The sequence below is a fragment of the Triturus cristatus genome, chromosome 6 (assembly GCF_964204655.1).
Source record: "Triturus cristatus chromosome 6, aTriCri1.1, whole genome shotgun sequence".
NCBI classification, from domain to species: Eukaryota; Metazoa; Chordata; class Amphibia; order Caudata; family Salamandridae; genus Triturus; species Triturus cristatus.
This window is the reverse complement of record NC_140589.1, coordinates 883,106,820-883,129,988: the sequence shown is the minus strand read 5'-3', so window position 1 is coordinate 883,129,988 and position 23,169 is coordinate 883,106,820. Positions and strand designations below refer to the sequence as shown.

The 23,169-nt window shown below is 46.0% G+C and overlaps 23 non-coding genes across 23 annotated transcripts; 11 read left to right on the top strand and 12 right to left on the bottom strand.

Moving 5' to 3' along the window:
• The first annotated feature begins 341 nt into the window (after positions 1-341).
• TRNAR-ACG (transfer RNA arginine (anticodon ACG)) lies at positions 342-414 on the top strand. Its single transcript has one exon. It is a non-coding gene; the product is annotated as a tRNA-Arg (tRNA).
• Positions 415-1,427: 1,013 nt separating this feature from the next.
• Positions 1,428-1,534, bottom strand: LOC146819168 (U6 spliceosomal RNA). Its single transcript, XR_014963958.1, has one exon. It is a non-coding gene; the product is annotated as a U6 spliceosomal RNA (small nuclear RNA).
• A 772-nt stretch (positions 1,535-2,306) lies between these two features.
• On the top strand, positions 2,307-2,379 carry TRNAR-ACG (transfer RNA arginine (anticodon ACG)). Its single transcript has one exon. It is a non-coding gene; the product is annotated as a tRNA-Arg (tRNA).
• Positions 2,380-3,386: 1,007 nt separating this feature from the next.
• On the bottom strand, positions 3,387-3,493 carry LOC146819166 (U6 spliceosomal RNA). Its single transcript, XR_014963957.1, has one exon. It is a non-coding gene; the product is annotated as a U6 spliceosomal RNA (small nuclear RNA).
• Positions 3,494-4,267: 774 nt separating this feature from the next.
• TRNAR-ACG (transfer RNA arginine (anticodon ACG)) lies at positions 4,268-4,340 on the top strand. The gene has a single exon. It is a non-coding gene; the product is annotated as a tRNA-Arg (tRNA).
• Positions 4,341-5,347: 1,007 nt separating this feature from the next.
• LOC146819164 (U6 spliceosomal RNA) lies at positions 5,348-5,454 on the bottom strand. The gene has a single exon (XR_014963956.1). It is a non-coding gene; the product is annotated as a U6 spliceosomal RNA (small nuclear RNA).
• Positions 5,455-6,228: 774 nt separating this feature from the next.
• Positions 6,229-6,301, top strand: TRNAR-ACG (transfer RNA arginine (anticodon ACG)). The gene has a single exon. It is a non-coding gene; the product is annotated as a tRNA-Arg (tRNA).
• A 1,007-nt stretch (positions 6,302-7,308) lies between these two features.
• LOC146819162 (U6 spliceosomal RNA) lies at positions 7,309-7,415 on the bottom strand. The gene has a single exon (XR_014963955.1). It is a non-coding gene; the product is annotated as a U6 spliceosomal RNA (small nuclear RNA).
• Positions 7,416-8,189: 774 nt separating this feature from the next.
• TRNAR-ACG (transfer RNA arginine (anticodon ACG)) lies at positions 8,190-8,262 on the top strand. Its single transcript has one exon. It is a non-coding gene; the product is annotated as a tRNA-Arg (tRNA).
• Positions 8,263-9,269: 1,007 nt separating this feature from the next.
• On the bottom strand, positions 9,270-9,376 carry LOC146819160 (U6 spliceosomal RNA). Its single transcript, XR_014963954.1, has one exon. It is a non-coding gene; the product is annotated as a U6 spliceosomal RNA (small nuclear RNA).
• Positions 9,377-10,150: 774 nt separating this feature from the next.
• TRNAR-ACG (transfer RNA arginine (anticodon ACG)) lies at positions 10,151-10,223 on the top strand. The gene has a single exon. It is a non-coding gene; the product is annotated as a tRNA-Arg (tRNA).
• Positions 10,224-11,230: 1,007 nt separating this feature from the next.
• Positions 11,231-11,337, bottom strand: LOC146819158 (U6 spliceosomal RNA). Its single transcript, XR_014963953.1, has one exon. It is a non-coding gene; the product is annotated as a U6 spliceosomal RNA (small nuclear RNA).
• A 772-nt stretch (positions 11,338-12,109) lies between these two features.
• On the top strand, positions 12,110-12,182 carry TRNAR-ACG (transfer RNA arginine (anticodon ACG)). The gene has a single exon. It is a non-coding gene; the product is annotated as a tRNA-Arg (tRNA).
• A 1,007-nt stretch (positions 12,183-13,189) lies between these two features.
• Positions 13,190-13,296, bottom strand: LOC146819156 (U6 spliceosomal RNA). Its single transcript, XR_014963952.1, has one exon. It is a non-coding gene; the product is annotated as a U6 spliceosomal RNA (small nuclear RNA).
• A 774-nt stretch (positions 13,297-14,070) lies between these two features.
• Positions 14,071-14,143, top strand: TRNAH-AUG (transfer RNA histidin (anticodon AUG)). The gene has a single exon. It is a non-coding gene; the product is annotated as a tRNA-His (tRNA).
• A 1,013-nt stretch (positions 14,144-15,156) lies between these two features.
• Positions 15,157-15,263, bottom strand: LOC146819154 (U6 spliceosomal RNA). Its single transcript, XR_014963951.1, has one exon. It is a non-coding gene; the product is annotated as a U6 spliceosomal RNA (small nuclear RNA).
• A 1,854-nt stretch (positions 15,264-17,117) lies between these two features.
• On the bottom strand, positions 17,118-17,224 carry LOC146819153 (U6 spliceosomal RNA). The gene has a single exon (XR_014963337.1). It is a non-coding gene; the product is annotated as a U6 spliceosomal RNA (small nuclear RNA).
• A 772-nt stretch (positions 17,225-17,996) lies between these two features.
• On the top strand, positions 17,997-18,069 carry TRNAR-ACG (transfer RNA arginine (anticodon ACG)). Its single transcript has one exon. It is a non-coding gene; the product is annotated as a tRNA-Arg (tRNA).
• A 1,007-nt stretch (positions 18,070-19,076) lies between these two features.
• On the bottom strand, positions 19,077-19,183 carry LOC146819151 (U6 spliceosomal RNA). Its single transcript, XR_014963949.1, has one exon. It is a non-coding gene; the product is annotated as a U6 spliceosomal RNA (small nuclear RNA).
• Positions 19,184-19,957: 774 nt separating this feature from the next.
• TRNAR-ACG (transfer RNA arginine (anticodon ACG)) lies at positions 19,958-20,030 on the top strand. Its single transcript has one exon. It is a non-coding gene; the product is annotated as a tRNA-Arg (tRNA).
• A 1,007-nt stretch (positions 20,031-21,037) lies between these two features.
• Positions 21,038-21,144, bottom strand: LOC146819149 (U6 spliceosomal RNA). The gene has a single exon (XR_014963948.1). It is a non-coding gene; the product is annotated as a U6 spliceosomal RNA (small nuclear RNA).
• A 774-nt stretch (positions 21,145-21,918) lies between these two features.
• Positions 21,919-21,991, top strand: TRNAR-ACG (transfer RNA arginine (anticodon ACG)). Its single transcript has one exon. It is a non-coding gene; the product is annotated as a tRNA-Arg (tRNA).
• Positions 21,992-22,998: 1,007 nt separating this feature from the next.
• Positions 22,999-23,105, bottom strand: LOC146819147 (U6 spliceosomal RNA). The gene has a single exon (XR_014963947.1). It is a non-coding gene; the product is annotated as a U6 spliceosomal RNA (small nuclear RNA).
• Positions 23,106-23,169: the final 64 nt, after the last annotated feature.

Here is a 23,169-nt window from a genome sequence, read left to right as displayed (position 1 = left end):
TGCTGATTAAGGAGTCCTCAAGATCAGCTCCACACAGACGTGGAACTGATGATGTTAATGCAGAATATTTAAGAAACTGAGGCTGATCTAAAACATTTCCTTGGACCTAGGACCATTTCCCCTGACTTTTAGGTCCTTCGTCCTCCTAAAGTCCTTTGTATAAGTTAGGAACACCTGACAGAACAGAATTTCAGGAGGTCAGGTGGGTTTACTTGTGTCTTCTGGTTGTGAGCAGTAAACGTGGCTAAAAAGGTTGATGGAATGGTGTTTTAAAACACACACACACACACACACACAACTTCTGGTCCTCTTAAGGACAAAAGTATGGGTAATCCTACATGGGGCCAGTGGCGCAATGGATAACGCGTCTGACTACGGATCAGAAGATTGTAGGTTCGACTCCTATCTGGCTCGAAAGGGTCATAGGTCCCTGTTTTATGGTATTCCTGTGGAATTCTTATTTACCTCAGACTTGTTGTAGGTTCAATATTCTCGAGCAGGACTCATCCAGCAGTCGTTCCATGGTAGGGCTGCAGTAATAGGACCACGGCTAGTTAAAAGTTTCCCATTTGCTGCTGGATTCTATGTGAAGGCCGTCATGTGGTGTGCTGCTTTTGTATTTCAACATGGGTCTCTGAGTCTCTAAACTAGGAAAAAATCTTGTTGAGAAAAGTGTGTGTGAGAGGGTCTGTGGGTGCAGGCAGGTGTGTGCACTTGAGTGCTGACCCATTTACATGTGTGAGAGGGACAAGCAAATTGCCTGTGGGATGTAGGCCTACAACTGGAACCAAGCAGCCAGGCAGAACCACAGGTAAGGAGAGAGGAAGGCAGTTCATTATTAGAGCAGGATCATGAGCATGAGCATCTTGCCCTGCTCCCTTCTGCCCCGATCGGCCACGATCGGCCAAGACCTCTCTATTAGGGTGGAGGGTGAACATTTCTTGGACCTCAGAAACTGAGGGATGCAGCGCCGATATGTCCTCCAAGGGCCTAGAGGACCTGGTGCCCAATCATGCCTGGTGTTTTTCAGCTTACCCGACCAATCTGGTTGCAAGGCGGATTTTAACAGTACTGCTGAAAAGGGACTCCCAGACAGCCCTGAGGCCATCATTTGCATAGGCCCTCCCCTTCTCTTTCTCTTGCTTCCCACAAAGCAACGCATCGCTGGCAGCAGTATAGATTTGGGGGTTGTGAAGAATAATGACAGGGAGGCTGAAGAAGGGAAAGAAAAGTCCCAGAAGTCCTGCAGGCTTCCTTGCTAAATGCAGCTGGCCATAGAGTGCACCTTCATTACTGCGAGGTAAATACATTAAAAATGTTGAGGAGAGACAAATTGAAAAATAGATATTAGGAGGAAAGCACTGGAACCTGCTTTATTATTTCAATTAGTCTTGAAAACATAGAACATTTCTCTCCTGAAAGCTGGTAAAAATATGGAACGCTTCACGAATTTGCGTGTCATCCTTGCGCAGGGGCCATGCTAATCTTCTCTGTATCGTTCCAATTTTAGTATATGTGCCGCCGAAGCGAGCACACTTCATTGATGAACCTACAATGTTTATAAACTCTCTAAATCTACGGTCTCTAGACATAGGGTGGCCTGGCAGAGATGCTCGTATGGCCAGTAAGCATTCAAATCTGAGCCAATGGGCAAAAATGCATGAAGAGTAACAATCCATTATTCTTCACTGCATTTGTGGTCCAAGACTTCACCAATTGGAAGTATGTAGATTATGCCAGGGTTGCAAAGGCTCATGGTTCAGGCTACTGACAAGGAACATTGTGACATCATGCTGCCTGTGGAACAGTGATATTAAAGGTGAGACAGCTGCACAGTAGGTTAGGTGAAGGGCTCTGAGAGGTGAAAGGCAGCATGCTTGGGTCCCTGGACAAGGTGAGCCTATGACAAGGTGTCTGAATTTTCGCCTGTATTGTAATATTAAACACTTTATTGTTGTACCCGCCTGCTGATTAAGGAGTCCTCAAGATCAGCTCCACACAGACGTGGAACTGATGATGTTAATGCAGAATATTTAAGAAACTGAGGCTGATCTAAAACATTTCCTTGGACCTAGGACCATTTCCCCTGACTTTTAGGTCCTTCGTCCTCCTAAAGTCCTTTGTATAAGTTAGGAACACCTGACAGAACAGAATTTCAGGAGGTCAGGTGGGTTTACTTGTGTCTTCTGGTTGTGAGCAGTAAACGTGGCTAAAAAGGTTGATGGAATGGTGTTTTAAAACACACACACACACACACACACAACTTCTGGTCCTCTTAAGGACAAAAGTATGGGTAATCCTACATGGGGCCAGTGGCGCAATGGATAACGCGTCTGACTACGGATTAGAAGATTGTAGGTTCGACTCCTATCTGGCTCGAAAGGGTCATAGGTCCCTGTTTTATGGTATTCCTGTGGAATTCTTATTTACCTCAGACTTGTTGTAGGTTCAATATTCTCGAGCAGGACTCATCCAGCAGTCGTTCCATGGTAGGGCTGCAGTAATAGGACCACGGCTAGTTAAAAGTTTCCCATTTGCTGCTGGATTCTATGTGAAGGCCGTCATGTGGTGTGCTGCTTTTGTATTTCAACATGGGTCTCTGAGTCTCTAAACTAGGAAAAAATCTTGTTGAGAAAAGTGTGTGTGAGAGGGTCTGTGGGTGCAGGCAGGTGTGTGCACTTGAGTGCTGACCCATTTACATGTGTGAGAGGGACAAGCAAATTGCCTGTGGGATGTAGGCCTACAACTGGAACCAAGCAGCCAGGCAGAACCACAGGTAAGGAGAGAGGAAGGCAGTTCATTATTAGAGCAGGATCATGAGCATCTTGCCCTGCTCCCTTCTGCCCCGATCGGCCACGATCGGCCAAGACCTCTCTATTAGGGTGGAGGGTGAACATTTCTTGGACCTCAGAAACTGAGGGATGCAGCGCCGATATGTCCTCCAAGGGCCTAGAGGACCTGGTGCCCAATCATGCCTGGTGTTTTTCAGCTTACCCGACCAATCTGGTTGCAAGGCGGATTTTAACAGTACTGCTGAAAAGGGACTCCCAGACAGCCCTGAGGCCATCATTTGCATAGGCCCTCCCCTTCTCTTTCTCTTGCTTCCCACAAAGCAACGCATCGCTGGCAGCAGTATAGATTTGGGGGTTGTGAAGAATAATGACAGGGAGGCTGAAGAAGGGAAAGAAAAGTCCCAGAAGTCCTGCAGGCTTCCTTGCTAAATGCAGCTGGCCATAGAGTGCACCTTCATTACTGCGAGGTAAATACATTAAAAATGTTGAGGAGAGACAAATTGAAAAATAGATATTAGGAGGAAAGCACTGGAACCTGCTTTATTATTTCAATTAGTCTTGAAAACATAGAACATTTCTCTCCTGAAAGCTGGTAAAAATATGGAACGCTTCACGAATTTGCGTGTCATCCTTGCGCAGGGGCCATGCTAATCTTCTCTGTATCGTTCCAATTTTAGTATATGTGCCGCCGAAGCGAGCACACTTCATTGATGAACCTACAATGTTTATAAACTCTCTAAATCTACGGTCTCTAGACATAGGGTGGCCTGGCAGAGATGCTCGTATGGCCAGTAAGCATTCAAATCTGAGCCAATGGGCAAAAATGCATGAAGAGTAACAATCCATTATTCTTCACTGCATTTGTGGTCCAAGACTTCACCAATTGGAAGTATGTAGATTATGCCAGGGTTGCAAAGGCTCATGGTTCAGGCTACTGACAAGGAACATTGTGACATCATGCTGCCTGTGGAACAGTGATATTAAAGGTGAGACAGCTGCACAGTAGGTTAGGTGAAGGGCTCTGAGAGGTGAAAGGCAGCATGCATGGGTCCCTGGACAAGGTGAGCCTATGACAAGGTGTCTGAATTTTCGCCTGTATTGTAATATTAAACACTTTATTGTTGTACCCGCCTGCTGATTAAGGAGTCCTCAAGATCAGCTCCACACAGACGTGGAACTGATGATGTTAATGCAGAATATTTAAGAAACTGAGGCTGATCTAAAACATTTCCTTGGACCTAGGACCATTTCCCCTGACTTTTAGGTCCTTCGTCCTCCTAAAGTCCTTTGTATAAGTTAGGAACACCTGACAGAACAGAATTTCAGGAGGTCAGGTGGGTTTACTTGTGTCTTCTGGTTGTGAGCAGTAAACGTGGCTAAAAAGGTTGATGGAATGGTGTTTTAAAACACACACACACACACACACACACAACTTCTGGTCCTCTTAAGGACAAAAGTATGGGTAATCCTACATGGGGCCAGTGGCGCAATGGATAACGCGTCTGACTACGGATCAGAAGATTGTAGGTTCGACTCCTATCTGGCTCGAAAGGGTCATAGGTCCCTGTTTTATGGTATTCCTGTGGAATTCTTATTTACCTCAGACTTGTTGTAGGTTCAATATTCTCGAGCAGGACTCATCCAGCAGTCGTTCCATGGTAGGGCTGCAGTAATAGGACCACGGCTAGTTAAAAGTTTCCCATTTGCTGCTGGATTCTATGTGAAGGCCGTCATGTGGTGTGCTGCTTTTGTATTTCAACATGGGTCTCTGAGTCTCTAAACTAGGAAAAAATCTTGTTGAGAAAAGTGTGTGTGAGAGGGTCTGTGGGTGCAGGCAGGTGTGTGCACTTGAGTGCTGACCCATTTACATGTGTGAGAGGGACAAGCAAATTGCCTGTGGGATGTAGGCCTACAACTGGAACCAAGCAGCCAGGCAGAACCACAGGTAAGGAGAGAGGAAGGCAGTTCATTATTAGAGCAGGATCATGAGCATCTTGCCCTGCTCCCTTCTGCCCCGATCGGCCACGATCGGCCAAGACCTCTCTATTAGGGTGGAGGGTGAACATTTCTTGGACCTCAGAAACTGAGGGATGCAGCGCCGATATGTCCTCCAAGGGCCTAGAGGACCTGGTGCCCAATCATGCCTGGTGTTTTTCAGCTTACCCGACCAATCTGGTTGCAAGGCGGATTTTAACAGTACTGCTGAAAAGGGACTCCCAGACAGCCCTGAGGCCATCATTTGCATAGGCCCTCCCCTTCTCTTTCTCTTGCTTCCCACAAAGCAACGCATCGCTGGCAGCAGTATAGATTTGGGGGTTGTGAAGAATAATGACAGGGAGGCTGAAGAAGGGAAAGAAAAGTCCCAGAAGTCCTGCAGGCTTCCTTGCTAAATGCAGCTGGCCATAGAGTGCACCTTCATTACTGCGAGGTAAATACATTAAAAATGCTGAGGAGAGACAAATTGAAAAATAGATATTAGGAGGAAAGCACTGGAACCTGCTTTATTATTTCAATTAGTCTTGAAAACATAGAACATTTCTCTCCTGAAAGCTGGTAAAAATATGGAACGCTTCACGAATTTGCGTGTCATCCTTGCGCAGGGGCCATGCTAATCTTCTCTGTATCGTTCCAATTTTAGTATATGTGCCGCCGAAGCGAGCACACTTCATTGATGAACCTACAATGTTTATAAACTCTCTAAATCTACGGTCTCTAGACATAGGGTGGCCTGGCAGAGATGCTCGTATGGCCAGTAAGCATTCAAATCTGAGCCAATGGGCAAAAATGCATGAAGAGTAACAATCCATTATTCTTCACTGCATTTGTGGTCCAAGACTTCACCAATTGGAAGTATGTAGATTATGCCAGGGTTGCAAAGGCTCATGGTTCAGGCTACTGACAAGGAACATTGTGACATCATGCTGCCTGTGGAACAGTGATATTAAAGGTGAGACAGCTGCACAGTAGGTTAGGTGAAGGGCTCTGAGAGGTGAAAGGCAGCATGCTTGGGTCCCTGGACAAGGTGAGCCTATGACAAGGTGTCTGAATTTTCGCCTGTATTGTAATATTAAACACTTTATTGTTGTACCCGCCTGCTGATTAAGGAGTCCTCAAGATCAGCTCCACACAGACGTGGAACTGATGATGTTAATGCAGAATATTTAAGAAACTGAGGCTGATCTAAAACATTTCCTTGGACCTAGGACCATTTCCCCTGACTTTTAGGTCCTTCGTCCTCCTAAAGTCCTTTGTATAAGTTAGGAACACCTGACAGAACAGAATTTCAGGAGGTCAGGTGGGTTTACTTGTGTCTTCTGGTTGTGAGCAGTAAACGTGGCTAAAAAGGTTGATGGAATGGTGTTTTAAAACACACACACACACACACACACACAACTTCTGGTCCTCTTAAGGACAAAAGTATGGGTAATCCTACATGGGGCCAGTGGCGCAATGGATAACGCGTCTGACTACGGATTAGAAGATTGTAGGTTCGACTCCTATCTGGCTCGAAAGGGTCATAGGTCCCTGTTTTATGGTATTCCTGTGGAATTCTTATTTACCTCAGACTTGTTGTAGGTTCAATATTCTCGAGCAGGACTCATCCAGCAGTCGTTCCATGGTAGGGCTGCAGTAATAGGACCACGGCTAGTTAAAAGTTTCCCATTTGCTGCTGGATTCTATGTGAAGGCCGTCATGTGGTGTGCTGCTTTTGTATTTCAACATGGGTCTCTGAGTCTCTAAACTAGGAAAAAATCTTGTTGAGAAAAGTGTGTGTGAGAGGGTCTGTGGGTGCAGGCAGGTGTGTGCACTTGAGTGCTGACCCATTTACATGTGTGAGAGGGACAAGCAAATTGCCTGTGGGATGTAGGCCTACAACTGGAACCAAGCAGCCAGGCAGAACCACAGGTAAGGAGAGAGGAAGGCAGTTCATTATTAGAGCAGGATCATGAGCATCTTGCCCTGCTCCCTTCTGCCCCGATCGGCCACGATCGGCCAAGACCTCTCTATTAGGGTGGAGGGTGAACATTTCTTGGACCTCAGAAACTGAGGGATGCAGCGCCGATATGTCCTCCAAGGGCCTAGAGGACCTGGTGCCCAATCATGCCTGGTGTTTTTCAGCTTACCCGACCAATCTGGTTGCAAGGCGGATTTTAACAGTACTGCTGAAAAGGGACTCCCAGACAGCCCTGAGGCCATCATTTGCATAGGCCCTCCCCTTCTCTTTCTCTTGCTTCCCACAAAGCAACGCATCGCTGGCAGCAGTATAGATTTGGGGGTTGTGAAGAATAATGACAGGGAGGCTGAAGAAGGGAAAGAAAAGTCCCAGAAGTCCTGCAGGCTTCCTTGCTAAATGCAGCTGGCCATAGAGTGCACCTTCATTACTGCGAGGTAAATACATTAAAAATGTTGAGGAGAGACAAATTGAAAAATAGATATTAGGAGGAAAGCACTGGAACCTGCTTTATTATTTCAATTAGTCTTGAAAACATAGAACATTTCTCTCCTGAAAGCTGGTAAAAATATGGAACGCTTCACGAATTTGCGTGTCATCCTTGCGCAGGGGCCATGCTAATCTTCTCTGTATCGTTCCAATTTTAGTATATGTGCCGCCGAAGCGAGCACACTTCATTGATGAACCTACAATGTTTATAAACTCTCTAAATCTACGGTCTCTAGACATAGGGTGGCCTGGCAGAGATGCTCGTATGGCCAGTAAGCATTCAAATCTGAGCCAATGGGCAAAAATGCATGAAGAGTAACAATCCATTATTCTTCACTGCATTTGTGGTCCAAGACTTCACCAATTGGAAGTATGTAGATTATGCCAGGGTTGCAAAGGCTCATGGTTCAGGCTACTGACAAGGAACATTGTGACATCATGCTGCCTGTGGAACAGTGATATTAAAGGTGAGACAGCTGCACAGTAGGTTAGGTGAAGGGCTCTGAGAGGTGAAAGGCAGCATGCTTGGGTCCCTGGACAAGGTGAGCCTATGACAAGGTGTCTGAATTTTCGCCTGTATTGTAATATTAAACACTTTATTGTTGTACCCGCCTGCTGATTAAGGAGTCCTCAAGATCAGCTCCACACAGACGTGGAACTGATGATGTTAATGCAGAATATTTAAGAAACTGAGGCTGATCTAAAACATTTCCTTGGACCTAGGACCATTTCCCCTGACTTTTAGGTCCTTCGTCCTCCTAAAGTCCTTTGTATAAGTTAGGAACACCTGACAGAACAGAATTTCAGGAGGTCAGGTGGGTTTACTTGTGTCTTCTGGTTGTGAGCAGTAAACGTGGCTAAAAAGGTTGATGGAATGGTGTTTTAAAACACACACACACACACACACACACAACTTCTGGTCCTCTTAAGGACAAAAGTATGGGTAATCCTACATGGGGCCAGTGGCGCAATGGATAACGCGTCTGACTACGGATTAGAAGATTGTAGGTTCGACTCCTATCTGGCTCGAAAGGGTCATAGGTCCCTGTTTTATGGTATTCCTGTGGAATTCTTATTTACCTCAGACTTGTTGTAGGTTCAATATTCTCGAGCAGGACTCATCCAGCAGTCGTTCCATGGTAGGGCTGCAGTAATAGGACCACGGCTAGTTAAAAGTTTCCCATTTGCTGCTGGATTCTATGTGAAGGCCGTCATGTGGTGTGCTGCTTTTGTATTTCAACATGGGTCTCTGAGTCTCTAAACTAGGAAAAAATCTTGTTGAGAAAAGTGTGTGTGAGAGGGTCTGTGGGTGCAGGCAGGTGTGTGCACTTGAGTGCTGACCCATTTACATGTGTGAGAGGGACAAGCAAATTGCCTGTGGGATGTAGGCCTACAACTGGAACCAAGCAGCCAGGCAGAACCACAGGTAAGGAGAGAGGAAGGCAGTTCATTATTAGAGCAGGATCATGAGCATCTTGCCCTGCTCCCTTCTGCCCCGATCGGCCACGATCGGCCAAGACCTCTCTATTAGGGTGGAGGGTGAACATTTCTTGGACCTCAGAAACTGAGGGATGCAGCGCCGATATGTCCTCCAAGGGCCTAGAGGACCTGGTGCCCAATCATGCCTGGTGTTTTTCAGCTTACCCGACCAATCTGGTTGCAAGGCGGATTTTAACAGTACTGCTGAAAAGGGACTCCCAGACAGCCCTGAGGCCATCATTTGCATAGGCCCTCCCCTTCTCTTTCTCTTGCTTCCCACAAAGCAACGCATCGCTGGCAGCAGTATAGATTTGGGGGTTGTGAAGAATAATGACAGGGAGGCTGAAGAAGGGAAAGAAAAGTCCCAGAAGTCCTGCAGGCTTCCTTGCTAAATGCAGCTGGCCATAGAGTGCACCTTCATTACTGCGAGGTAAATACATTAAAAATGTTGAGGAGAGACAAATTGAAAAATAGATATTAGGAGGAAAGCACTGGAACCTGCTTTATTATTTCAATTAGTCTTGAAAACATAGAACATTTCTCTCCTGAAAGCTGGTAAAAATATGGAACGCTTCACGAATTTGCGTGTCATCCTTGCGCAGGGGCCATGCTAATCTTCTCTGTATCGTTCCAATTTTAGTATATGTGCCGCCGAAGCGAGCACACTTCATTGATGAACCTACAATGTTTATAAACTCTCTAAATCTACGGTCTCTAGACATAGGGTGGCCTGGCAGAGATGCTCGTATGGCCAGTAAGCATTCAAATCTGAGCCAATGGGCAAAAATGCATGAAGAGTAACAATCCATTATTCTTCACTGCATTTGTGGTCCAAGACTTCACCAATTGGAAGTATGTAGATTATGCCAGGGTTGCAAAGGCTCATGGTTCAGGCTACTGACAAGGAACATTGTGACATCATGCTGCCTGTGGAACAGTGATATTAAAGGTGAGACAGCTGCACAGTAGGTTAGGTGAAGGGCTCTGAGAGGTGAAAGGCAGCATGCTTGGGTCCCTGGACAAGGTGAGCCTATGACAAGGTGTCTGAATTTTCGCCTGTATTGTAATATTAAACACTTTATTGTTGTACCCGCCTGCTGATTAAGGAGTCCTCAAGATCAGCTCCACACAGACGTGGAACTGATGATGTTAATGCAGAATATTTAAGAAACTGAGGCTGATCTAAAACATTTCCTTGGACCTAGGACCATTTCCCCTGACTTTTAGGTCCTTCGTCCTCCTAAAGTCCTTTGTATAAGTTAGGAACACCTGACAGAACAGAATTTCAGGAGGTCAGGTGGGTTTACTCGTGTCTTCTGGTTGTGAGCAGTAAACGTGGCTAAAAAGGTTGATGGAATGGTGTTTTAAAACACACACACACACACACACACACAACTTCTGGTCCTCTTAAGGACAAAAGTATGGGTAATCCTACATGGGGCCAGTGGCGCAATGGATAACGCGTCTGACTACGGATTAGAAGATTGTAGGTTCGACTCCTATCTGGCTCGAAAGGGTCATAGGTCCCTGTTTTATGGTATTCCTGTGGAATTCTTATTTACCTCAGACTTGTTGTAGGTTCAATATTCTCGAGCAGGACTCATCCAGCAGTCGTTCCATGGTAGGGCTGCAGTAATAGGACCACGGCTAGTTAAAAGTTTCCCATTTGCTGCTGGATTCTATGTGAAGGCCGTCATGTGGTGTGCTGCTTTTGTATTTCAACATGGGTCTCTGAGTCTCTAAACTAGGAAAAAATCTTGTTGAGAAAAGTGTGTGTGAGAGGGTCTGTGGGTGCAGGCAGGTGTGTGCACTTGAGTGCTGACCCATTTACATGTGTGAGAGGGACAAGCAAATTGCCTGTGGGATGTAGGCCTACAACTGGAACCAAGCAGCCAGGCAGAACCACAGGTAAGGAGAGAGGAAGGCAGTTCATTATTAGAGCAGGATCATGAGCATCTTGCCCTGCTCCCTTCTGCCCCGATCGGCCACGATCGGCCAAGACCTCTCTATTAGGGTGGAGGGTGAACATTTCTTGGACCTCAGAAACTGAGGGATGCAGCGCCGATATGTCCTCCAAGGGCCTAGAGGACCTGGTGCCCAATCATGCCTGGTGTTTTTCAGCTTACCCGACCAATCTGGTTGCAAGGCGGATTTTAACAGTACTGCTGAAAAGGGACTCCCAGACAGCCCTGAGGCCATCATTTGCATAGGCCCTCCCCTTCTCTTTCTCTTGCTTCCCACAAAGCAACGCATCGCTGGCAGCAGTATAGATTTGGGGGTTGTGAAGAATAATGACAGGGAGGCTGAAGAAGGGAAAGAAAAGTCCCAGAAGTCCTGCAGGCTTCCTTGCTAAATGCAGCTGGCCATAGAGTGCACCTTCATTACTGCGAGGTAAATACATTAAAAATGTTGAGGAGAGACAAATTGAAAAATAGATATTAGGAGGAAAGCACTGGAACCTGCTTTATTATTTCAATTAGTCTTGAAAACATAGAACATTTCTCTCCTGAAAGCTGGTAAAAATATGGAACGCTTCACGAATTTGCGTGTCATCCTTGCGCAGGGGCCATGCTAATCTTCTCTGTATCGTTCCAATTTTAGTATATGTGCCGCCGAAGCGAGCACACTTCATTGATGAACCTACAATGTTTATAAACTCTCTAAATCTACGGTCTCTAGACATAGGGTGGCCTGGCAGAGATGCTCGTATGGCCAGTAAGCATTCAAATCTGAGCCAATGGGCAAAAATGCATGAAGAGTAACAATCCATTATTCTTCACTGCATTTGTGGTCCAAGACTTCACCAATTGGAAGTATGTAGATTATGCCAGGGTTGCAAAGGCTCATGGTTCAGGCTACTGACAAGGAACATTGTGACATCATGCTGCCTGTGGAACAGTGATATTAAAGGTGAGACAGCTGCACAGTAGGTTAGGTGAAGGGCTCTGAGAGGTGAAAGGCAGCATGCATGGGTCCCTGGACAAGGTGAGCCTATGACAAGGTGTCTGAATTTTCGCCTGTATTGTAATATTAAACACTTTATTGTTGTACCCGCCTGCTGATTAAGGAGTCCTCAAGATCAGCTCCACACAGACGTGGAACTGATGATGTTAATGCAGAATATTTAAGAAACTGAGGCTGATCTAAAACATTTCCTTGGACCTAGGACCATTTCCCCTGACTTTTAGGTCCTTCGTCCTCCTAAAGTCCTTTGTATAAGTTAGGAACACCTGACAGAACAGAATTTCAGGAGGTCAGGTGGGTTTACTTGTGTCTTCTGGTTGTGAGCAGTAAACGTGGCTAAAAAGGTTGATGGAATGGTGTTTTAAAACACACACACACACACACACACAACTTCTGGTCCTCTTAAGGACAAAAGTATGGGTAATCCTACATGGGGCCAGTGGCGCAATGGATAACGCGTCTGACTACGGATCAGAAGATTGTAGGTTCGACTCCTATCTGGCTCGAAAGGGTCATAGGTCCCTGTTTTATGGTATTCCTGTGGAATTCTTATTTACCTCAGACTTGTTGTAGGTTCAATATTCTCGAGCAGGACTCATCCAGCAGTCGTTCCATGGTAGGGCTGCAGTAATAGGACCACGGCTAGTTAAAAGTTTCCCATTTGCTGCTGGATTCTATGTGAAGGCCGTCATGTGGTGTGCTGCTTTTGTATTTCAACATGGGTCTCTGAGTCTCTAAACTAGGAAAAAATCTTGTTGAGAAAAGTGTGTGTGAGAGGGTCTGTGGGTGCAGGCAGGTGTGTGCACTTGAGTGCTGACCCATTTACATGTGTGAGAGGGACAAGCAAATTGCCTGTGGGATGTAGGCCTACAACTGGAACCAAGCAGCCAGGCAGAACCACAGGTAAGGAGAGAGGAAGGCAGTTCATTATTAGAGCAGGATCATGAGCATCTTGCCCTGCTCCCTTCTGCCCCGATCGGCCACGATCGGCCAAGACCTCTCTATTAGGGTGGAGGGTGAACATTTCTTGGACCTCAGAAACTGAGGGATGCAGCGCCGATATGTCCTCCAAGGGCCTAGAGGACCTGGTGCCCAATCATGCCTGGTGTTTTTCAGCTTACCCGACCAATCTGGTTGCAAGGCGGATTTTAACAGTACTGCTGAAAAGGGACTCCCAGACAGCCCTGAGGCCATCATTTGCATAGGCCCTCCCCTTCTCTTTCTCTTGCTTCCCACAAAGCAACGCATCGCTGGCAGCAGTATAGATTTGGGGGTTGTGAAGAATAATGACAGGGAGGCTGAAGAAGGGAAAGAAAAGTCCCAGAAGTCCTGCAGGCTTCCTTGCTAAATGCAGCTGGCCATAGAGTGCACCTTCATTACTGCGAGGTAAATACATTAAAAATGCTGAGGAGAGACAAATTGAAAAATAGATATTAGGAGGAAAGCACTGGAACCTGCTTTATTATTTCAATTAGTCTTGAAAACATAGAACATTTCTCTCCTGAAAGCTGGTAAAAATATGGAACGCTTCACGAATTTGCGTGTCATCCTTGCGCAGGGGCCATGCTAATCTTCTCTGTATCGTTCCAATTTTAGTATATGTGCCGCCGAAGCGAGCACACTTCATTGATGAACCTACAATGTTTATAAACTCTCTAAATCTACGGTCTCTAGACATAGGGTGGCCTGGCAGAGATGCTCGTATGGCCAGTAAGCATTCAAATCTGAGCCAATGGGCAAAAATGCATGAAGAGTAACAATCCATTATTCTTCACTGCATTTGTGGTCCAAGACTTCACCAATTGGAAGTATGTAGATTATGCCAGGGTTGCAAAGGCTCATGGTTCAGGCTACTGACAAGGAACATTGTGACATCATGCTGCCTGTGGAACAGTGATATTAAAGGTGAGACAGCTGCACAGTAGGTTAGGTGAAGGGCTCTGAGAGGTGAAAGGCAGCATGCTTGGGTCCCTGGACAAGGTGAGCCTATGACAAGGTGTCTGAATTTTCGCCTGTATTGTAATATTAAACACTTTATTGTTGTACCCGCCTGCTGATTAAGGAGTCCTCAAGATCAGCTCCACACAGACGTGGAACTGATGATGTTAATGCAGAATATTTAAGAAACTGAGGCTGATCTAAAACATTTCCTTGGACCTAGGACCATTTCCCCTGACTTTTAGGTCCTTCGTCCTCCTAAAGTCCTTTGTATAAGTTAGGAACACCTGACAGAACAGAATTTCAGGAGGTCAGGTGGGTTTACTTGTGTCTTCTGGTTGTGAGCAGTAAACGTGGCTAAAAAGGTTGATGGAATGGTGTTTTAAAACACACACACACACACACACACACAACTTCTGGTCCTCTTAAGGACAAAAGTATGGGTAATCCTACATGGGGCCAGTGGCGCAATGGATAACGCGTCTGACTATGGATCAGAAGATTGTAGGTTCGACTCCTATCTGGCTCGAAAGGGTCATAGGTCCCTGTTTTATGGTATTCCTGTGGAATTCTTATTTACCTCAGACTTGTTGTAGGTTCAATATTCTCGAGCAGGACTCATCCAGCAGTCGTTCCATGGTAGGGCTGCAGTAATAGGACCACGGCTAGTTAAAAGTTTCCCATTTGCTGCTGGATTCTATGTGAAGGCCGTCATGTGGTGTGCTGCTTTTGTATTTCAACATGGGTCTCTGAGTCTCTAAACTAGGAAAAAATCTTGTTGAGAAAAGTGTGTGTGAGAGGGTCTGTGGGTGCAGGCAGGTGTGTGCACTTGAGTGCTGACCCATTTACATGTGTGAGAGGGACAAGCAAATTGCCTGTGGGATGTAGGCCTACAACTGGAACCAAGCAGCCAGGCAGAACCACAGGTAAGGAGAGAGGAAGGCAGTTCATTATTAGAGCAGGATCATGAGCATGAGCATCTTGCCCTGCTCCCTTCTGCCCCGATCGGCCACGATCGGCCAAGACCTCTCTATTAGGGTGGAGGGTGAACATTTCTTGGACCTCAGAAACTGAGGGATGCAGCGCCGATATGTCCTCCAAGGGCCTAGAGGACCTGGTGCCCAATCATGCCTGGTGTTTTTCAGCTTACCCGACCAATCTGGTTGCAAGGCGGATTTTAACAGTACTGCTGAAAAGGGACTCCCAGACAGCCCTGAGGCCATCATTTGCATAGGCCCTCCCCTTCTCTTTCTCTTGCTTCCCACAAAGCAACGCATCGCTGGCAGCAGTATAGATTTGGGGGTTGTGAAGAATAATGACAGGGAGGCTGAAGAAGGGAAAGAAAAGTCCCAGAAGTCCTGCAGGCTTCCTTGCTAAATGCAGCTGGCCATAGAGTGCACCTTCATTACTGCGAGGTAAATACATTAAAAATGTTGAGGAGAGACAAATTGAAAAATAGATATTAGGAGGAAAGCACTGGAACCTGCTTTATTATTTCAATTAGTCTTGAAAACATAGAACATTTCTCTCCTGAAAGCTGGTAAAAATATGGAACGCTTCACGAATTTGCGTGTCATCCTTGCGCAGGGGCCATGCTAATCTTCTCTGTATCGTTCCAATTTTAGTATATGTGCCGCCGAAGCGAGCACACTTCATTGATGAACCTACAATGTTTATAAACTCTCTAAATCTACGGTCTCTAGACATAGGGTGGCCTGGCAGAGATGCTCGTATGGCCAGTAAGCATTCAAATCTGAGCCAATGGGCAAAAATGCATGAAGAGTAACAATCCATTATTCTTCACTGCATTTGTGGTCCAAGACTTCACCAATTGGAAGTATGTAGATTATGCCAGGGTTGCAAAGGCTCATGGTTCAGGCTACTGACAAGGAACATTGTGACATCATGCTGCCTGTGGAACAGTGATATTAAAGGTGAGACAGCTGCACAGTAGGTTAGGTGAAGGGCTCTGAGAGGTGAAAGGCAGCATGCTTGGGTCCCTGGACAAGGTGAGCCTATGACAAGGTGTCTGAATTTTCGCCTGTATTGTAATATTAAACACTTTATTGTTGTACCCGCCTGCTGATTAAGGAGTCCTCAAGATCAGCTCCACACAGACGTGGAACTGATGATGTTAATGCAGAATATTTAAGAAACTGAGGCTGATCTAAAACATTTCCTTGGACCTAGGACCATTTCCCCTGACTTTTAGGTCCTTCGTCCTCCTAAAGTCCTTTGTATAAGTTAGGAACACCTGACAGAACAGAATTTCAGGAGGTCAGGTGGGTTTACTTGTGTCTTCTGGTTGTGAGCAGTAAACGTGGCTAAAAAGGTTGATGGAATGGTGTTTTAAAACACACACACACACACACACACACAACTTCTGGTCCTCTTAAGGACAAAAGTATGGGTAATCCTACATGGGTCCAGTGGCGCAATGGATAACGCGTCTGACTACGGATCAGAAGATTGTAGGTTCGACTCCTATCTGGCTCGAAAGGGTCATAGGTCCCTGTTTTATGGTATTCCTGTGGAATTCTTATTTACCTCAGACTTGTTGTAGGTTCAATATTCTCGAGCAGGACTCATCCAGCAGTCGTTCCATGGTAGGGCTGCAGTAATAGGACCACGGCTAGTTAAAAGTTTCCCATTTGCTGCTGGATTCTATGTGAAGGCCGTCATGTGGTGTGCTGCTTTTGTATTTCAACATGGGTCTCTGAGTCTCTAAACTAGGAAAAAATCTTGTTGAGAAAAGTGTGTGTGAGAGGGTCTGTGGGTGCAGGCAGGTGTGTGCACTTGAGTGCTGACCCATTTACATGTGTGAGAGGGACAAGCAAATTGCCTGTGGGATGTAGGCCTACAACTGGAACCAAGCAGCCAGGCAGAACCACAGGTAAGGAGAGAGGAAGGCAGTTCATTATTAGAGCAGGATCATGAGCATCTTGCCCTGCTCCCTTCTGCCCCGATCGGCCACGATCGGCCAAGACCTCTCTATTAGGGTGGAGGGTGAACATTTCTTGGACCTCAGAAACTGAGGGATGCAGCGCCGATATGTCCTCCAAGGGCCTAGAGGACCTGGTGCCCAATCATGCCTGGTGTTTTTCAGCTTACCCGACCAATCTGGTTGCAAGGCGGATTTTAACAGTACTGCTGAAAAGGGACTCCCAGACAGCCCTGAGGCCATCATTTGCATAGGCCCTCCCCTTCTCTTTCTCTTGCTTCCCACAAAGCAACGCATCGCTGGCAGCAGTATAGATTTGGGGGTTGTGAAGAATAATGACAGGGAGGCTGAAGAAGGGAAAGAAAAGTCCCAGAAGTCCTGCAGGCTTCCTTGCTAAATGCAGCTGGCCATAGAGTGCACCTTCATTACTGCGAGGTAAATACATTAAAAATGTTGAGGAGAGACAAATTGAAAAATAGATATTAGGAGGAAAGCACTGGAACCTGCTTTATTATTTCAATTAGTCTTGAAAACATAGAACATTTCTCTCCTGAAAGCTGGTAAAAATATGGAACGCTTCACGAATTTGCGTGTCATCCTTGCGCAGGGGCCATGCTAATCTTCTCTGTATCGTTCCAATTTTAGTATATGTGCCGCCGAAACGAGCACACTTCATTGATGAACCTACAATGTTTATAAACTCTCTAAATCTACGGTCTCTAGACATAGGGTGGCCTGGCAGAGATGCTCGTATGGCCAGTAAGCATTCAAATCTGAGCCAATGGGCAAAAATGCATGAAGAGTAACAATCCATTATTCTTCACTGCATTTGTGGTCCAAGACTTCACCAATTGGAAGTATGTAGATTATGCCAGGGTTGCAAAGGCTCATGGTTCAGGCTACTGACAAGGAACATTGTGACATCATGCTGCCTGTGGAACAGTGATATTAAAGGTGAGACAGCTGCACAGTAGGTTAGGTGAAGGGCTCTGAGAGGTGAAAGGCAGCATGCTTGGGTCCCTGGACAAGGTGAGCCTATGACAAGGTGTCTGAATTTTCGCCTGTATTGTAATATTAAACACTTTATTGTTGTACCCGCCTGCTGATTAAGGAGTCCTCAAGATCAGCTCCACACAGACGTGGAACTGATGATGTTAATGCAGAATATTTAAGAAACTGAGGCTGATCTAAAACATTTCCTTGGACCTAGGACCATTTCCCCTGACTTTTAGGTCCTTCGTCCTCCTAAAGTCCTTTGTATAAGTTAGGAACACCTGACAGAACAGAATTTCAGGAGGTCAGGTGGGTTTACTTGTGTCTTCTGGTTGTGAGCAGTAAACGTGGCTAAAAAGGTTGATGGAATGGTGTTTTAAAACACACACACACACACACACACAACTTCTGGTCCTCTTAAGGACAAAAGTATGGGTAATCCTACATGGGGCCAGTGGCGCAATGGATAACGCGTCTGACTACGGATTAGAAGATTGTAGGTTCGACTCCTATCTGGCTCGAAAGGGTCATAGGTCCCTGTTTTATGGTATTCCTGTGGAATTCTTATTTACCTCAGACTTGTTGTAGGTTCAATATTCTCGAGCAGGACTCATCCAGCAGTCGTTCCATGGTAGGGCTGCAGTAATAGGACCACGGCTAGTTAAAAGTTTCCCATTTGCTGCTGGATTCTATGTGAAGGCCGTCATGTGGTGTGCTGCTTTTGTATTTCAACATGGGTCTCTGAGTCTCTAAACTAGGAAAAAATCTTGTTGAGAAAAGTGTGTGTGAGAGGGTCTGTGGGTGCAGGCAGGTGTGTGCACTTGAGTGCTGACCCATTTACATGTGTGAGAGGGACAAGCAAATTGCCTGTGGGATGTAGGCCTACAACTGGAACCAAGCAGCCAGGCAGAACCACAGGTAAGGAGAGAGGAAGGCAGTTCATTATTAGAGCAGGATCATGAGCATCTTGCCCTGCTCCCTTCTGCCCCGATCGGCCACGATCGGCCAAGACCTCTCTATTAGGGTGGAGGGTGAACATTTCTTGGACCTCAGAAACTGAGGGATGCAGCGCCGATATGTCCTCCAAGGGCCTAGAGGACCTGGTGCCCAATCATGCCTGGTGTTTTTCAGCTTACCCGACCAATCTGGTTGCAAGGCGGATTTTAACAGTACTGCTGAAAAGGGACTCCCAGACAGCCCTGAGGCCATCATTTGCATAGGCCCTCCCCTTCTCTTTCTCTTGCTTCCCACAAAGCAACGCATCGCTGGCAGCAGTATAGATTTGGGGGTTGTGAAGAATAATGACAGGGAGGCTGAAGAAGGGAAAGAAAAGTCCCAGAAGTCCTGCAGGCTTCCTTGCTAAATGCAGCTGGCCATAGAGTGCACCTTCATTACTGCGAGGTAAATACATTAAAAATGTTGAGGAGAGACAAATTGAAAAATAGATATTAGGAGGAAAGCACTGGAACCTGCTTTATTATTTCAATTAGTCTTGAAAACATAGAACATTTCTCTCCTGAAAGCTGGTAAAAATATGGAACGCTTCACGAATTTGCGTGTCATCCTTGCGCAGGGGCCATGCTAATCTTCTCTGTATCGTTCCAATTTTAGTATATGTGCCGCCGAAGCGAGCACACTTCATTGATGAACCTACAATGTTTATAAACTCTCTAAATCTACGGTCTCTAGACATAGGGTGGCCTGGCAGAGATGCTCGTATGGCCAGTAAGCATTCAAATCTGAGCCAATGGGCAAAAATGCATGAAGAGTAACAATCCATTATTCTTCACTGCATTTGTGGTCCAAGACTTCACCAATTGGAAGTATGTAGATTATGCCAGGGTTGCAAAGGCTCATGGTTCAGGCTACTGACAAGGAACATTGTGACATCATGCTGCCTGTGGAACAGTGATATTAAAGGTGAGACAGCTGCACAGTAGGTTAGGTGAAGGGCTCTGAGAGGTGAAAGGCAGCATGCATGGGTCCCTGGACAAGGTGAGCCTATGACAAGGTGTCTGAATTTTCGCCTGTATTGTAATATTAAACACTTTATTGTTGTACCCGCCTGCTGATTAAGGAGTCCTCAAGATCAGCTCCACACAGACGTGGAACTGATGATGTTAATGCAGAATATTTAAGAAACTGAGGCTGATCTAAAACATTTCCTTGGACCTAGGACCATTTCCCCTGACTTTTAGGTCCTTCGTCCTCCTAAAGTCCTTTGTATAAGTTAGGAACACCTGACAGAACAGAATTTCAGGAGGTCAGGTGGGTTTACTTGTGTCTTCTGGTTGTGAGCAGTAAACGTGGCTAAAAAGGTTGATGGAATGGTGTTTTAAAACACACACACACACACACACACACAACTTCTGGTCCTCTTAAGGACAAAAGTATGGGTAATCCTACATGGGGCCAGTGGCGCAATGGATAACGCGTCTGACTACGGATCAGAAGATTGTAGGTTCGACTCCTATCTGGCTCGAAAGGGTCATAGGTCCCTGTTTTATGGTATTCCTGTGGAATTCTTATTTACCTCAGACTTGTTGTAGGTTCAATATTCTCGAGCAGGACTCATCCAGCAGTCGTTCCATGGTAGGGCTGCAGTAATAGGACCACGGCTAGTTAAAAGTTTCCCATTTGCTGCTGGATTCTATGTGAAGGCCGTCATGTGGTGTGCTGCTTTTGTATTTCAACATGGGTCTCTGAGTCTCTAAACTAGGAAAAAATCTTGTTGAGAAAAGTGTGTGTGAGAGGGTCTGTGGGTGCAGGCAGGTGTGTGCACTTGAGTGCTGACCCATTTACATGTGTGAGAGGGACAAGCAAATTGCCTGTGGGATGTAGGCCTACAACTGGAACCAAGCAGCCAGGCAGAACCACAGGTAAGGAGAGAGGAAGGCAGTTCATTATTAGAGCAGGATCATGAGCATCTTGCCCTGCTCCCTTCTGCCCCGATCGGCCACGATCGGCCAAGACCTCTCTATTAGGGTGGAGGGTGAACATTTCTTGGACCTCAGAAACTGAGGGATGCAGCGCCGATATGTCCTCCAAGGGCCTAGAGGACCTGGTGCCCAATCATGCCTGGTGTTTTTCAGCTTACCCGACCAATCTGGTTGCAAGGCGGATTTTAACAGTACTGCTGAAAAGGGACTCCCAGACAGCCCTGAGGCCATCATTTGCATAGGCCCTCCCCTTCTCTTTCTCTTGCTTCCCACAAAGCAACGCATCGCTGGCAGCAGTATAGATTTGGGGGTTGTGAAGAATAATGACAGGGAGGCTGAAGAAGGGAAAGAAAAGTCCCAGAAGTCCTGCAGGCTTCCTTGCTAAATGCAGCTGGCCATAGAGTGCACCTTCATTACTGCGAGGTAAATACATTAAAAATGCTGAGGAGAGACAAATTGAAAAATAGATATTAGGAGGAAAGCACTGGAACCTGCTTTATTATTTCAATTAGTCTTGAAAACATAGAACATTTCTCTCCTGAAAGCTGGTAAAAATATGGAACGCTTCACGAATTTGCGTGTCATCCTTGCGCAGGGGCCATGCTAATCTTCTCTGTATCGTTCCAATTTTAGTATATGTGCCGCCGAAGCGAGCACACTTCATTGATGAACCTACAATGTTTATAAACTCTCTAAATCTACGGTCTCTAGACATAGGGTGGCCTGGCAGAGATGCTCGTATGGCCAGTAAGCATTCAAATCTGAGCCAATGGGCAAAAATGCATGAAGAGTAACAATCCATTATTCTTCACTGCATTTGTGGTCCAAGACTTCACCAATTGGAAGTATGTAGATTATGCCAGGGTTGCAAAGGCTCATGGTTCAGGCTACTGACAAGGAACATTGTGACATCATGCTGCCTGTGGAACAGTGATATTAAAGGTGAGACAGCTGCACAGTAGGTTAGGTGAAGGGCTCTGAGAGGTGAAAGGCAGCATGCTTGGGTCCCTGGACAAGGTGAGCCTATGACAAGGTGTCTGAATTTTCGCCTGTATTGTAATATTAAACACTTTATTGTTGTACCCGCCTGCTGATTAAGGAGTCCTCAAGATCAGCTCCACACAGACGTGGAACTGATGATGTTAATGCAGAATATTTAAGAAACTGAGGCTGATCTAAAACATTTCCTTGGACCTAGGACCATTTCCCCTGACTTTTAGGTCCTTCGTCCTCCTAAAGTCCTTTGTATAAGTTAGGAACACCTGACAGAACAGAATTTCAGGAGGTCAGGTGGGTTTACTTGTGTCTTCTGGTTGTGAGCAGTAAACGTGGCTAAAAAGGTTGATGGAATGGTGTTTTAAAACACACACACACACACACACACACAACTTCTGGTCCTCTTAAGGACAAAAGTATGGGTAATCCTACATGGGGCCAGTGGCGCAATGGATAACGCGTCTGACTACGGATTAGAAGATTGTAGGTTCGACTCCTATCTGGCTCGAAAGGGTCATAGGTCCCTGTTTTATGGTATTCCTGTGGAATTCTTATTTACCTCAGACTTGTTGTAGGTTCAATATTCTCGAGCAGGACTCATCCAGCAGTTGTTCCATGGTAGGGCTGCAGTAATAGGACCACGGCTAGTTAAAAGTTTCCCATTTGCTGCTGGATTCTATGTGAAGGCCGTCATGTGGTGTGCTGCTTTTGTATTTCAACATGGGTCTCTGAGTCTCTAAACTAGGAAAAAATCTTGTTGAGAAAAGTGTGTGTGAGAGGGTCTGTGGGTGCAGGCAGGTGTGTGCACTTGAGTGCTGACCCATTTACATGTGTGAGAGGGACAAGCAAATTGCCTGTGGGATGTAGGCCTACAACTGGAACCAAGCAGCCAGGCAGAACCACAGGTAAGGAGAGAGGAAGGCAGTTCATTATTAGAGCAGGATCATGAGCATCTTGCCCTGCTCCCTTCTGCCCCGATCGGCCACGATCGGCCAAGACCTCTCTATTAGGGTGGAGGGTGAACATTTCTTGGACCTCAGAAACTGAGGGATGCAGCGCCGATATGTCCTCCAAGGGCCTAGAGGACCTGGTGCCCAATCATGCCTGGTGTTTTTCAGCTTACCCGACCAATCTGGTTGCAAGGCGGATTTTAACAGTACTGCTGAAAAGGGACTCCCAGACAGCCCTGAGGCCATCATTTGCATAGGCCCTCCCCTTCTCTTTCTCTTGCTTCCCACAAAGCAACGCATCGCTGGCAGCAGTATAGATTTGGGGGTTGTGAAGAATAATGACAGGGAGGCTGAAGAAGGGAAAGAAAAGTCCCAGAAGTCCTGCAGGCTTCCTTGCTAAATGCAGCTGGCCATAGAGTGCACCTTCATTACTGCGAGGTAAATACATTAAAAATGTTGAGGAGAGACAAATTGAAAAATAGATATTAGGAGGAAAGCACTGGAACCTGCTTTATTATTTCAATTAGTCTTGAAAACATAGAACATTTCTCTCCTGAAAGCTGGTAAAAATATGGAACGCTTCACGAATTTGCGTGTCATCCTTGCGCAGGGGCCATGCTAATCTTCTCTGTATCGTTCCAATTTTAGTATATGTGCCGCCGAAGCGAGCACACTTCATTGATGAACCTACAATGTTTATAAACTCTCTAAATCTACGGTCTCTAGACATAGGGTG